At 32.2% G+C, this 13,180-nt stretch overlaps 1 pseudogene; it reads left to right on the top strand.

Moving 5' to 3' along the window:
* The first annotated feature begins 11,941 nt into the window (after positions 1 to 11,941).
* Positions 11,942 to 12,695, top strand: LOC104700598 (small polypeptide DEVIL 13 pseudogene; annotated as a pseudogene).
* Positions 12,696 to 13,180: the final 485 nt, after the last annotated feature.

Genomic DNA, 13,180 nt, shown 5'->3' with positions numbered 1-13,180 from the left:
ATCTCGATAAAGATTGCAAATAAACAAAAAAATATTTGAGAGTAAATCAAAGAAAATGGCGATTCTTCGATTTACACAAAATCCCAGAAACCAAAACCCGATCGAGATTTTAATTTTGATTTTAATTTACTTAGAGAAAAAACCCTAGATTCTCTCACAAGAACTCCCCAAAAATCCAGACGGACTCAAAAGCGAAACAGAGAGAGATGAGAAAATCTAGAGATCTTCAAGATCTAGCGTATAAATGGCGAGGAAGAAAGGGAAAAATTGAGCATGTTCCTTTCTTTAGTTCTGTCCATCTAGGAGTAAAAGATCTGATGTGTATTAATTGTTATAATTTGATTGGTTAGCTATTTTTGTTGATGTGTCAGCTTCTGCTTCATTACAAAAGTTGAGGTGTTAGTAGCTGGTGAAAAACAAGAAAGTTTTATTTTATTGATACAATGATTAGTTTATTAGCTACGAAACTTGATTAGGACCAGATGTGGCAGATAAGGGATAAGAGGTATAGAGGTCAAAAATACGACAATTCCTGGAAACCTAACTCCCCATCCCCTTGAGATACTCTCAAAAATATTATATTGTTTAACATGGCTTTACCTTGTTGTATGTTTTATAAATTTGGTTATCCTAGAGAACATTAGAATGATGAGATAAAGCATCAATATTTTAGTTTATGATACGCTATTTTGTGACAGCGGTAAAAATTTGAGTTTCAAAAACTGCGGATTATTTAATAAGAAGGTGCAGCAACAGGAATCATCACCACGTGCAGATAAAATACTCACATGTTAGCAGTAAGTCTCATCTATCTAAGGTTCAGCGTAAGACGTTTGAAACTTTGTGGTTGAAGTATGGTTTTGACTATTACTGTTCTTTTTCATTGTTTTTTTTTCTAAGCAGGAGCTCTTATAAACAAAAGAAGAATTAAATTTCTTATAACCAAAGGGATTCAACTCGGGATTCATATATTCATTAGGTTACTCGAACTCCCTCTCCTCTCATGTCTCTACTCTCTATCCCTGGCATATTTGGTGAAAACACTGAAGTGTCAGTTTATACAAACACAAAACACAACAAAACAAAAATCTGAATAAAAACATTAAACTCAACACAAAACACATAAAAACTTCAGGAAATAGACTACAAAAACACAAAACAGAACAAAAAAAGAGAAAACGAAAGCAAAACACTGAAAACATAAATTTCACGTGAAGAGAACAAAATTCATATAGGCAAAGCAAAAACTTCATGATCAGAGAACACAATTTCTCCATCCAATAATTTTAATGCAGATGACCAGCTATAGGGAAGCCTACAACAAAAGATGTATACGAGTGCAGGTATTGTCTTGATTCTTGACTACCATAGGTCATATATACCAAATGCTACGTTCCATTTTGGCATGTTACATTGCCTTATTGCCAAGCTTATCTTTTATAGTCTTCCAGTGATCCTTCAAGAGTTTTTTAGGTGATTAGTTGTAAATAATGTGGCCTTTCATTCAATTTATTTGCAGGAACAAAGATTATGTTTATATTCTAACCCTTCTTTTGAAAAGTTCAATCTTCAATATGACATTTAAAATTATGTGAATTAGATTTTTTCTAATGCTCTAGCTAGCATATATGAACTCTTTGACATTCTAGGTAGAGGGCTATATACACGTGATTGTAATAGATGTATGGGGAAATAGCTCCGCTTTACTGGTCGAGTACTAATTTTTACTTTCTTTTCCTGAATCTCTTATGATGGTATATGCTTGAATTGGACTATTCATTTTGTATGCCAGAATGACACATGATTGTGCTTAGCCAATGTTTAGGTGCTACTGATCCGAGAGCTGGCCACCAGGCACCATAATTGATGGGAAATTCTTTACGCGGTAATCATGTTAGACTTTCCTAATCATCTGGATATCATATCAATGTGAATTTATTGTCTTTAACCTCAAGCTTAACTACTCTAAGAGATGTGTGCCTATTGTCTTTACTTCTTGACAATAATATTTTGGCTTGTTGTAAAATACTCACTTACTGTAAATAATTTTTGGACTAGTAAAACTATTGTTGGACTTGTTGCAAATAATTTTCGGACATTAAAAGTACTCGCTTGCTGCAAATAATTCTTGGACTTGTTGTAAATAATTTTTTTACTTGTTGAATACTCACTTTTTGCTTGTGAGTATGACTCACAATATGTGAGGAAGGATTAGGCCTACGGCCTTTAAAGGAGGTAAATATTGTGTGTGGCCTTAAACTTATTTGGAGATTACTCTCTAAGAACTCGTTATGGGGTCAGTGGGTGCACACCTATCTCATCCGTCAAATTTCTTTCTGGGAAGTTGGGGAATCATCCTATCAGGGGTCTTGAATGTGGCGAAAGTTGCTCAAGTTAAGGGAGTTAGCAAAACGGTTTCACTGTAAAGATATGAAAAATGGCCAGTTTACTTCCTTTTGGTATGATAGTTGGTCTACAATGGGACGGTTGCATGACACCTTTGGTAATAGAGGCTTTATTGATCTCGGGATCGCCAAACATGAAACTGTCAAATCTGCTATGCTACATGATCGAATCCGGCGGCATAGAGTGGACATTTAAAATGCAGTGGAAACGCAGATCGCAGGTGTCAAGGCTAAGTGAAAGCCTTATATAGTTGATGTGCATCTTTGGAGACACACAACTGGTCCCAAGAAAAAATTCTCAACTCGAGACACCTGGCTCCAACTGTGCTTAGTCAAACATGTACAAGACTGGGCAAAGGGTGTGTGGTTCCCTCAGACGACTCCAAAATTTGCATTTATGACATGGCTTGGAATGCAAAATAGACTCTCCACTGGTGACAGAATGTTGAACTGGAATTAGACTGTCGATACCTCCTGTTCTCTCTTCTCAGCACCCTTGGAAACACGATCTCATCTTTTGTTTGGAGTAAGCTCACCTATGGCTTTCTTGGGGTTCACTCAACTTCCGACTGGGAGCTCATAAAGACCCCCTCATCTCTGACTCAACACTTGACAAACATCCCCATTTGTTATTGCAATGTTCCCTTCAGGTTACACTTCACTCCATATGACAAGAACGAAATAACCATAGGCATGGTGAATCCCCTGTCTCCGCATTTGGCTACATCAACGAATCGACAGAACCACTCGGAACAAGATTCTACTCATTCAAGGTTCAGGGAATAGCACTTTTGAAGACCTCCTCTGGTCTACCACCAGAACATAATTCTTTTTTGCATTGGTCCTCATTAGAATGATTTAAAACTAGTTTTTACACTTGTTGTAAAAAGAAACCAGTGTTTTTGATGAATAAAATTTTACATACATTCAAAAAAAAAAAAGAGTATGACTGTATGAAAACACTAAAATATTTCGTACTTTTCAAACATGTTTATCTTTCACAATTCACGAGTACATGTTACCATTAAGATATGTATGACACCTTTAAAATTTGTAACATGTAGAAAAATTATTTATGCAGCATTTAATATTATTATTTTTGAATAAATAAAAAAAACTTAGAATAAAATGTAAAATTTATTTTTAAAAAATATGGTTTACAACAAGTGCAGTGTTTTTGTTTAACTTTTTACATGAAAACATTGTGTTTAAAAAATTGAGAGATTAATAGACTGGTGAGTTATCATGACGCAAGCCAAGTCAACATACAAGTATCATACTTGCCATCCCTTTGAAGTTTAATCGAGTATACCCTATTCCAAACGTGTTAATCTAGACATCGAACCAGCTGCCATGATGGAAGAGGTAATTCACCATGTCGTCTTCCATTTCTCTCCCCTCACAGTGAATGAATTGAAAGCTGAAGATGTACCTCAATAAGAATAGCCGATCATGCCCCAAAGATGTATCCAATAGCAGTGTGACTATACGGTGCCATACTGTTGTCAAACATGTTGAAAGAAGCTTGGATGCGAGCCTATACAAGACTTCTCTACAATAGCGTCACATGAAAAACATGTGATTCCGCGTTTTAACATATTATTGACAGAAGACACACATTGTATTTGCTCCTACATTCCAACTTAAATTCTATCTCCTGTTGATAGACGGTTTTGTATTGCAAGCCAATTAGCCAAGTGACAAAAGCATATTTGGGTGTCTCATGTGAGAACCATACACCTTTATACCAACCCCTCTTTAGATTTGGTATGCGAATTGCATCCCATGTTTCCTTGTGTTGAATGCCGCCTTATAACAGCCCATTTTTCCTTTCCAAAGCACTACATCATCAGTCAGTCCCAACCCTTGAGTACGGATACCATCAAGAATCAATTCCAGCTTATTTAATGACGTTGTGTGTGTGATAGACTCCTGGATGAGGATCTATGCCCAAGGACACACTTTGCAAGGTTTTGGAGAGGAATGGACGGAATGATGATGATGAATGAGTGTAAGATGCAGCAGAATGAAGAGATTATCGGCGGAGAAGGTGAAGGGGTGGAATTGCAGCGGATTGAAGGGGAAAATGAAGTGTACTTCTAAGAGAGATGGAGATCTCTTAGACTACATGCTTGATTATATCTTAGATATGACACAGTAAGAAATAAACAAGTTGAGAACATATTACACACTTCTCAGATCAAACAAGTAAAAAGAAAGTTTTTGATTAAAATGTTTGATGGTTTGCAAATGAGAAATACATGGTCTTTAAATAGAGAAGGGAGGACGAAGGAGAAGTGGAGAGAAGAGAAGAGCATGCAAGAGGTCGAGCTCATGCAAGGTCATGCAAGAGTCCTCACTCATGCAAGCTCATGCACAATGTCTAGGAAATTACAAAAGCATTAAATGTAAAAAAGATAGAGAAAATGGGCTAAGGTTTTGTTATGGGCTTTATACCACGACTTGGGCTGGAAAAGGGGTCTTGAAAATGTTACTTAGGCCTCATTAAAAACTTTGTCAAGAAAACCCAATGGGACAAAACTTGACAAGGGAAAGAGAGTGCCTAAGCAACACTTTACCCTTTACCGAGCACCTTGAACTGTGAGCATTGTCCAAGTGGTTTGAGTCACGTCTTCCTGCTTCTTGGCCAGCTCCTTAATTAGTCCATTGATAGCTTGGTTGAACCTCATGTATCTTGATCTTGTTAAAGGACCCGCCAGAACGATCAACGCTTCCTCCGATGCTTCCTCCAGTACAAGCTGCTCCTCCGGTGCTTCATCTGGTTCAAGCTGTTCTTCCAATGCTTCTTCTGGTTCAAGATGCTCCTAATGTCTATCTTCTTTGGTGGAGCTGTCCATGGTGCCTTCTTCTTCTATGATTTGCCATAGCATCAACCATTGTTACGTGGAGAGGAAGTCCCATGTCAATAAAAAACATTTTTAGGAAATTTTTTGGCAGTTTTCATCTTTGAGAAAAAAATTTACTTTTGATTATAAAATTCGAATATCTCTAATTATTCCTACTACTCATTACTTCAATCTCGAAAGCCAACACAATAGAATTTGATGTTAATTCATGCTAATGTATAGAACATAGATTTGCTTTAAGCAACAGCAACGGAAAAATGATCTGGCCAGTTAAAATCAGGATCATATCCCCAATCGAAAAGACGAACCAGTACACACACTGAAAGAGGGACCGAACGACCCCGTTCTTATATTTTCTGAATGTTGTTAATGCAAATGTTTTTATATATATTCTTGTCAGTTTTTTTTATAATGATGATATATTGTTAGTTTTGTAAGCGAGATCGCTTAAATAAACCAAAATAACAAAAGTTATGGATCAAGATTTAAAGATTTCTAATAAACACAAAACATTGTAACAGTGATACCAGTAATCTCATTTATTTTATAATGATGATTTGTTAGTTATAATGTTTGTGTGTTTATTAGTTTTCTATACTAAATTTCGATTTAACTTGAAATACGACTCATCTACTATTTGGCCATCATCTAATCGTTATTGTAGTTTCACAAATAATCATGTGAAAGAAAACCCCACAGAAATACTCTTACATGTTTCTTTGAACTCTCGATTCTTTTCGTATATGCCAAGTCATGTTCGAAAACAAAAGATTACGTGTATTGTTTACTACTAGTATATTATTCTGGAATTCATTATACATAAATGAAGTGAAAATGGTGGGGCTTCGCGTTAAGAGTTAAGACCCACCAGCCGACCTGACCATGTCCTACTCAGCTTACACATGTTTCCATGTGACCTCACCACTTCTTTTAATCCCATTTTATTTTCTTCTTTTTCTTATGAAAATACTGTAATAAAATTGCCCTCTCGTACAAAAAAAAAAAAAGAATTAATTTATTTTTGTAGACATCTAAGTTGTAATCTTTTTGTTCCTCATACCGAAGATAGTACTATGCTTTCATCATCTAACTCCAACATCTGAAATACAATCTGTCTCTTTTCCATGCTCGTGTTACATTGTTTACAAATTTACACGTAATAATATTAAAAGGAAAAAGATCCATTTGCTAAACCATTTACACTACGTCAAGTCCATTTCAACACTATATGAACTTTAAAAATTGGCAAAAACTTTTAAACTCTCAAAAGTTCTGTCATGTCCTGTAAAATATGTTTAGTTACAAATTCAAGTACGGTTAGTTTGGTTGATTAGAAACCTTCAATTTGGGCACACACCAAAGAAATGTTATTTTTGTTAAACTTATTTCACGAACGTTTTGGAACTTGTTTTTCTTGTTCTCAAAAGTTTATTCTACATTTTAAAGTTTGGGATTCTAATAACACAAAGACATAATAACAGTAATATCAGTAATCTATCAATTGTATAATACTTTATATAGATACAAGTAGGATTAGAAAGTGTCGTGCAACGGATCTGAAGATAACATGTGAGCTTAGTTTTGACTTAACGGTTGCACAACGTTTGACCTATCATAAGAATTTCCCATTGGTCAAAGAATCTCTGAAGTCTCAAAAAAAGAAGAAGTTCTGAAGTAAAATTATTTTCAGTGTCCCCCTTTCTTTTTTAGTAATTTAAGGACAATCTCACATGACCATTTTTCCATGTAACACACTCTTATTTAATTATTCGATTCTATTTACTTTCGCGACATGTCTAATCAAACCAACTACTGTATACTAGTAAAAGGTAAAAAAAATTATGAAACTTACAACGTTCCACTGGTTCATATTATTCAATAAACAAAAATAATTAAATGCACATTTTTATGGTTTTGTTTAATGCTCTGAGTAAAATATAAATTTTGGTGATCATTATGCCATTATGTGGATCCAAGAGGGAGAATCTACTATCGAAGATAGATATTGATTATTGAGCCTCAACAGTCACAGAGGAAATATATCCAACATTCATAGATAAAAATAAAATTAAAAAAACAATGACATGAATAATTAAATAGATTAGTTTTGGTGTTACTTCAAATTTTAAATCTTAGATAACTATTAGGTTCAGTCTAATTAGTGTTAAAATTCGTATGATCGTCAGGGTCATATGATCTGTAAACAATAATGTGGTCAAACCAAAGGTAAAGTTCCTGACAAAATACATTAAAATAAATTAATTGAGAAATTTGAAATGTTTGACCAGTCAAATAAACCATTAAGCTACAGTTTAAGACAATGAAGTGGAAACATAAGTGACCAGTGTGTGCGTTATTAACGTACATATTTGTGCATTGATATTATTGCTTTGTGTTTCGACGACAACAAACTTGCTTAATGTATATATAAGCTTCCCACAAATTATTTCTATATTTGGGTTTGCGAAAACTCACATGGGCGAGGTCAGCGTTGTGAATCAGTGAGATGCTGTTTCTGCCTTTGTAAACCATTACTTTGTGAAGATCTATTGCTTGTTTAAACCGGACTAATCATTAATTTTAAAATCAAATCCACTTTTTATACTTCATAAAATTTTAACTAAGTTAATTATTATGACTATGAGAAAGACACTTTTTAATGTTTTTGTGAGGACTTTATAGAATTCAAGTCGTATAACAAATTAAACAAAAATTTCGGTTTGGTTTAGAACTTAGAAATTATTATCAGAGTTTTACAAGTTTTTTTAATAATTATCTTTATCTACAAAAATATTGAAAGTAAATGTTTCCAAAATACATAAGTTTGTAGTTTCATCTTTTTTTTTTATGTGGTAATTTTACTGAATTTATTCTCATAAATGCAATTCAAAAACAACTAGTTTGAAACAATCAATATCATAATATCTTAACTTTTAATATTGATATATGCAAAAAAAAAAAAAAATGTTTTTATATAACAAAGTATGATTCAAGCTTTTATCACCGACTAATCCCAACATGATGAGTGTAACCGTCGAGTAGACCATTCACCAAATTTTATTAGACCTAAAATATACTCCCTCTGATTTATTTATAGTTGTCATTCTAAAATAAAAAATTTATTCTCCAATACTTGTGGTTTTAGAATTCTAATGCATATGTTTGGTAAAAATATTAATTTTTCCAACTATATATATATATATATACTGTACAATTAATTACTCCAGTTTTGTAATATTATGAGATTTGAAATGAGTCGTGCTTCTAACTTCTCAGTGTACCATTATGTTACTAGTTAATTGATCAAACGTAAATACATGATTGTTGTTAATTTTAATTTTTAAAATAATTTTGGATGAATTATATATGTCCGTACTAACACACATAAATATAACGTATGATATAATATTGTGTTACTGTATATACTTAACAAACGATTTGTTCTTTCACACGAGTTTGAATATTAGTCAAAATGAATGGAAAAAAAAAGCCTTTGCACAAAAAAAAAATGAAGTCAAAATGAATAAGAATTGAGTGATATATAGATCAAATTACAGTTGATTTTTTTAGGGTGTTTAGGGTTTAATCAAGAAAATATATGAAAGATAGAAAATACAAATCAAAAATGGGGACAACGTAATGTGGGTTCTTTTTGTGCGTAAATCCAGGCTGGTTTGAAGACATGAGTGAAAAAAACATGTAGAATAAATTTAGACCAAACCTGTCTACTCTTCCTATCTTTTAAAATCATTATCATAAGCAAACGCCTATCTTTCCATCCCCCTTTGCCTCTTCTATCCAACCCCCACACAATAATATACCTTTATTTTCTTCTTGAATATAAAACATTAGTTTCCAATATTTTAAAATAATGGCCTTACAATTATTGTAGACAACATTGGTTCTAAACGGGTGATGAATGGGTATACGATTTCGTCAAGTTTTCAAGTTTTAGAAATTTAATTGTTACTACCTTTTTTCAACCACTCACAACATTTTCAATTAAAAAAAAAAAGTTGTATATGTTATCTTTTTCTTTTGAAATTGAATTTCTTTTTCCAAATTGCTTTTTTCAATCTTAGGACACAAGACCATATGTTATATATTGGCAAATTACAATATCTGATTATATCCCGAGAAAGGGATAACAAGCAAGTTCCACAACTCCTCAAAAAAATCGGATAGGAATCTAGTCAATATTGGTGATTTAGTTTCTTGAAGAAATCCAAAACTTTCACCACTGAAAATGCGATGAATTTTTTGATTTGGTAACAACGGACGAAAATTCAACAAAATCGAATTTTTGTCAATACCGACAAAAACAACTGGGAAAACTACGATAAGGAACTTATTTAGGATTCACGAAAACTTCATGTTGTTAGAAATCATAACAACGCCGCAACAAATTCTAATGTTCATTATCGCCTTTGTTTGGCGAGTCTTTATACTCTGCCTCAAACTTGACTCTCGCTGCCCATGCAACATTGTTGCGATAAGAAAAAACAGATCTAAATTTACTTATTTTTCTCATATTTCTTCCTCGACGGCTGAAAACCCTTGCGTAAATTATGAAGTATTAGTATTTTGCTGCTACCATTTTCAACTGTTCACAACATTTTTATTATAAAAAAATTAGTTGAATATATATATTTCTTCTGAAAAAAAAAAATTTTTCCAAGTTGTTTTTTCTAATCTTAAGATACAAGACTATATATAAATGATATGTTGGTAAATTAAAACTCCAGATAATCGTTTACTAAATTACATATTCAAGAGTTTATCAGGATAATAAAGTCGAGAGAAGGATAGCTAAAAAATTCTACAACTCCTCACTAAAATGAATATTTTCAATTTTCTATATATAAAAATATATTTTTTGTATATTTTATACATATTTTGTGTTAAATTAAAAATGGAGTTATATTTGATTTTTCAAATAGTTTTTTAAAATTTGTGAAAATCTTAAAACATAAGTCTTTTTCATTTGAAACAGAATTCTCTCTACTGGATCTTCTATACTCGTTTGTATGATTCATTTCAAGAAATTTTAACTCTACTACTTTCTTTTTTTGTCAACAGTTTGAAGTCTAAAATTAATTATGAAAAAGCCACTTTTATTAGTGGTATTTGTAGATTTTGCCAGTTTGGCTAAAATCTTATAAATTTGCCATTTTTTCAAGATTTTTAAACATAATTTTACACATTATGTTTGGGGTTTTTTTGGTTCATTTTATTCATAGAGTTAAGTATTTTTTATAAAGTATGTTTTTAGCAAAAAAAAATCAAAAATATATATATATATATATATTGAAGTGAAAAGCGGCAAATCTAAAATATTAAAGAAAATGGCAGATTCAAAATAATTGGAATAAAAAGTGGTAAAATCCATAATAATCCCTTTAAGTCTACTAGATAGACCTAGACCATTATATTTTTAACTATTATATTCCTCCTCCACATTATTTCTTGTGATTCCTGTCCCACTGTGGCAATAATATATAGGAGATACATATTATTTCAATCATATAAATTAATAGGAAGAAACATATGCGTACATATATATACACACTGATATGAAAAGCAATACCGATAAATTTTCTCGTGCTCCATGTTGGGATCTCTCTCTCTCATGTGACGACTTTAAATGAAGATTATAATTGTGCATATATCTATACTATATATAGAGATGTATGTCTTACTAATAATATTTATGTAATACATTATACATGCATATAAACGTACGACATTGGTTCCTCCAACATTAATGGCAGATCTCAAGAAGAGGATTTCGACAATGTGTAGATCTTGTGGTGGTAGTAAGAATAAGACCTTGAGTTCAAGAAGATCCAACCAATCCAAATTTGCCACCTTAGATATGAAATAATTCACTTTAAAGATACATACGTCGGAATCTCTCTAGCTAATACAAATTCCATTAATCAAAGCATTAACTATATCGTCAACGCTAAGTAAGAAAGCCCACATCCCCAAACCTTGTGGATTCTGTATACCCCCAAAAAAACTAATTGCCATTTGCCGTATATAAAAAGGAAATGGTAAGGTATTCACAATTTTTTCATTGATACTGTTTATCATAAATTTTCTATCAAAACATGCATATATATCCTTACTACTTAAAAAGTTAAACTAGAGAAGATGCTGACAAAAAAAAAATTAAATTAAAAGTGACGAATTATCATAGATGTTACCGTAAATAGTGTAAAAAGATGTTAAGTACACCACCTTTTGAGATTTAATTTTCTAGGATAAAGAACTTTTTGAAAACCACAAATTTTACTTTTCGGAAACCACTTAATTTGTTCAACGTTTCAATATATATATAGTAACGAGGTACTAATTTACAAGCTAATCAGACTAATTAATTATACTGATCTTTGATCATAGTTTTTTTTTTTTTTTTTTTTTGGGGGCAGAATCTTTAATCATAGTTGAACCAAAATAGTTCTATAAGACATAAGAAATCTAGATAATGTAAATAAAAGTGGGACACTAAATAGTTCCTAACTCGATGGAAAAATGTGCATACCTCATGACGAGCTAATTAAGATATTAAACTATAATAACAAAAAAATTATTTTTTCCAGTGATTGTTTTTGCCATCGTTGTTATCTCAATTGATTTATTTAGAAGTATTACTAAAGAAGCACCATATATAATAAGCAAAGAGACACTCTCACTTCCTCTGCTTCTCTCTCTCTCTCTCTGAATCACTTTCTTCTTCGAGTTCAATCACCACAAACTTACAATCAAATACAAAAGAAATACACTTAAAGACTCCATTCATCTGAATCTGAATCCGAATCACTCTGCAGAAGCATACATTTATTGATGGAGGAGAAGTGGAAGCTGTCGAAGAAAGAGACAACAGCTTCTTCTTCTTCTTCTTCCTCTAAGTCAAAGTTTTCTAGAAGCTTCTCAACAAGTGCTTCCTCCACCAAGTCTCCAATATTCGTAAGGAGTTCATCTACTAAATGCTCTATCCCTTCTTCCTCCTCTTCCTCTTCTTCTTCCTCTTCAATCTCAAGAAGCTTCTCAAGAAAAGAGAGAAGATCTTCTTCTTCCTCTTCCATCACTCAGAAATATAGCAGCTTGGCTAAAGAACAGAAGGCAAGGTTTTACATCATGAGAAGGTGTGTGGCTATGCTTGTTTGTTGGCACAAACATGGAGATTCTTAATTAGATCTTCTTCTTCTTCTTCTTCTTTTTTTTTTTTAATCCTTGTAATTAGATCAGTTTGATATTATTAAGGGTTTCCATACAAGTACATTGTAAGAAGAGATTTTGTTTAAAACTTAGGGTTTCTATGCTCTATTTTCAATGATATGACTTGCATATGCTACATATATACACACAGTCATAGACATGTGTGTATATGTATCATTGATGCAAGTCTTTTACATTATGATAAGAATTATTGATGTTTTTGTTTAGATTCAAAATATAGAAATATAATATCATGAAGATTAATTAGTGTATCATGAAGTATTTAAAGTATTTACATTTTGAGGATTAGTGTATCATGAAGTACAGTGTTTTTGTTAGGATTTTTCACTGAAAAGTCATTTTTCAAGGTCTCTTCAAAAAGCATTGAAACAATTTAACAAACTCAGTCTCTCCAATCTAATGTTTTTATTATTATTATTATTATAAATAAATAATACTCCTAACTTGTATTTGATATCTTAATCATTTTAAAAATGGATTCATGATTCATATCATCTAGTCAAAGATCTGAAGCTTTTCTTTTAACTTATTCTTGATTACAAGACGATAATGGAGTCAAGTTAATGTCAATATGATAATGATGATAAGAATATTATCAAAATAATGGCATATGATGCTGTAGATCTTGCAAACACCAATAATGTCTGGAACTCTACTCGAATT

The sequence above is a fragment of the Camelina sativa genome, chromosome 16 (assembly GCF_030686135.1).
Source record: "Camelina sativa cultivar CO46 ecotype springtype chromosome 16, ASM3068613v1".
Lineage (NCBI taxonomy): Eukaryota > Viridiplantae > Streptophyta > Magnoliopsida > Brassicales > Brassicaceae > Camelina > Camelina sativa.
The sequence above is the reverse complement of the archived record's forward strand: the minus strand, read 5'-3'. Positions and strand labels throughout refer to the sequence as shown.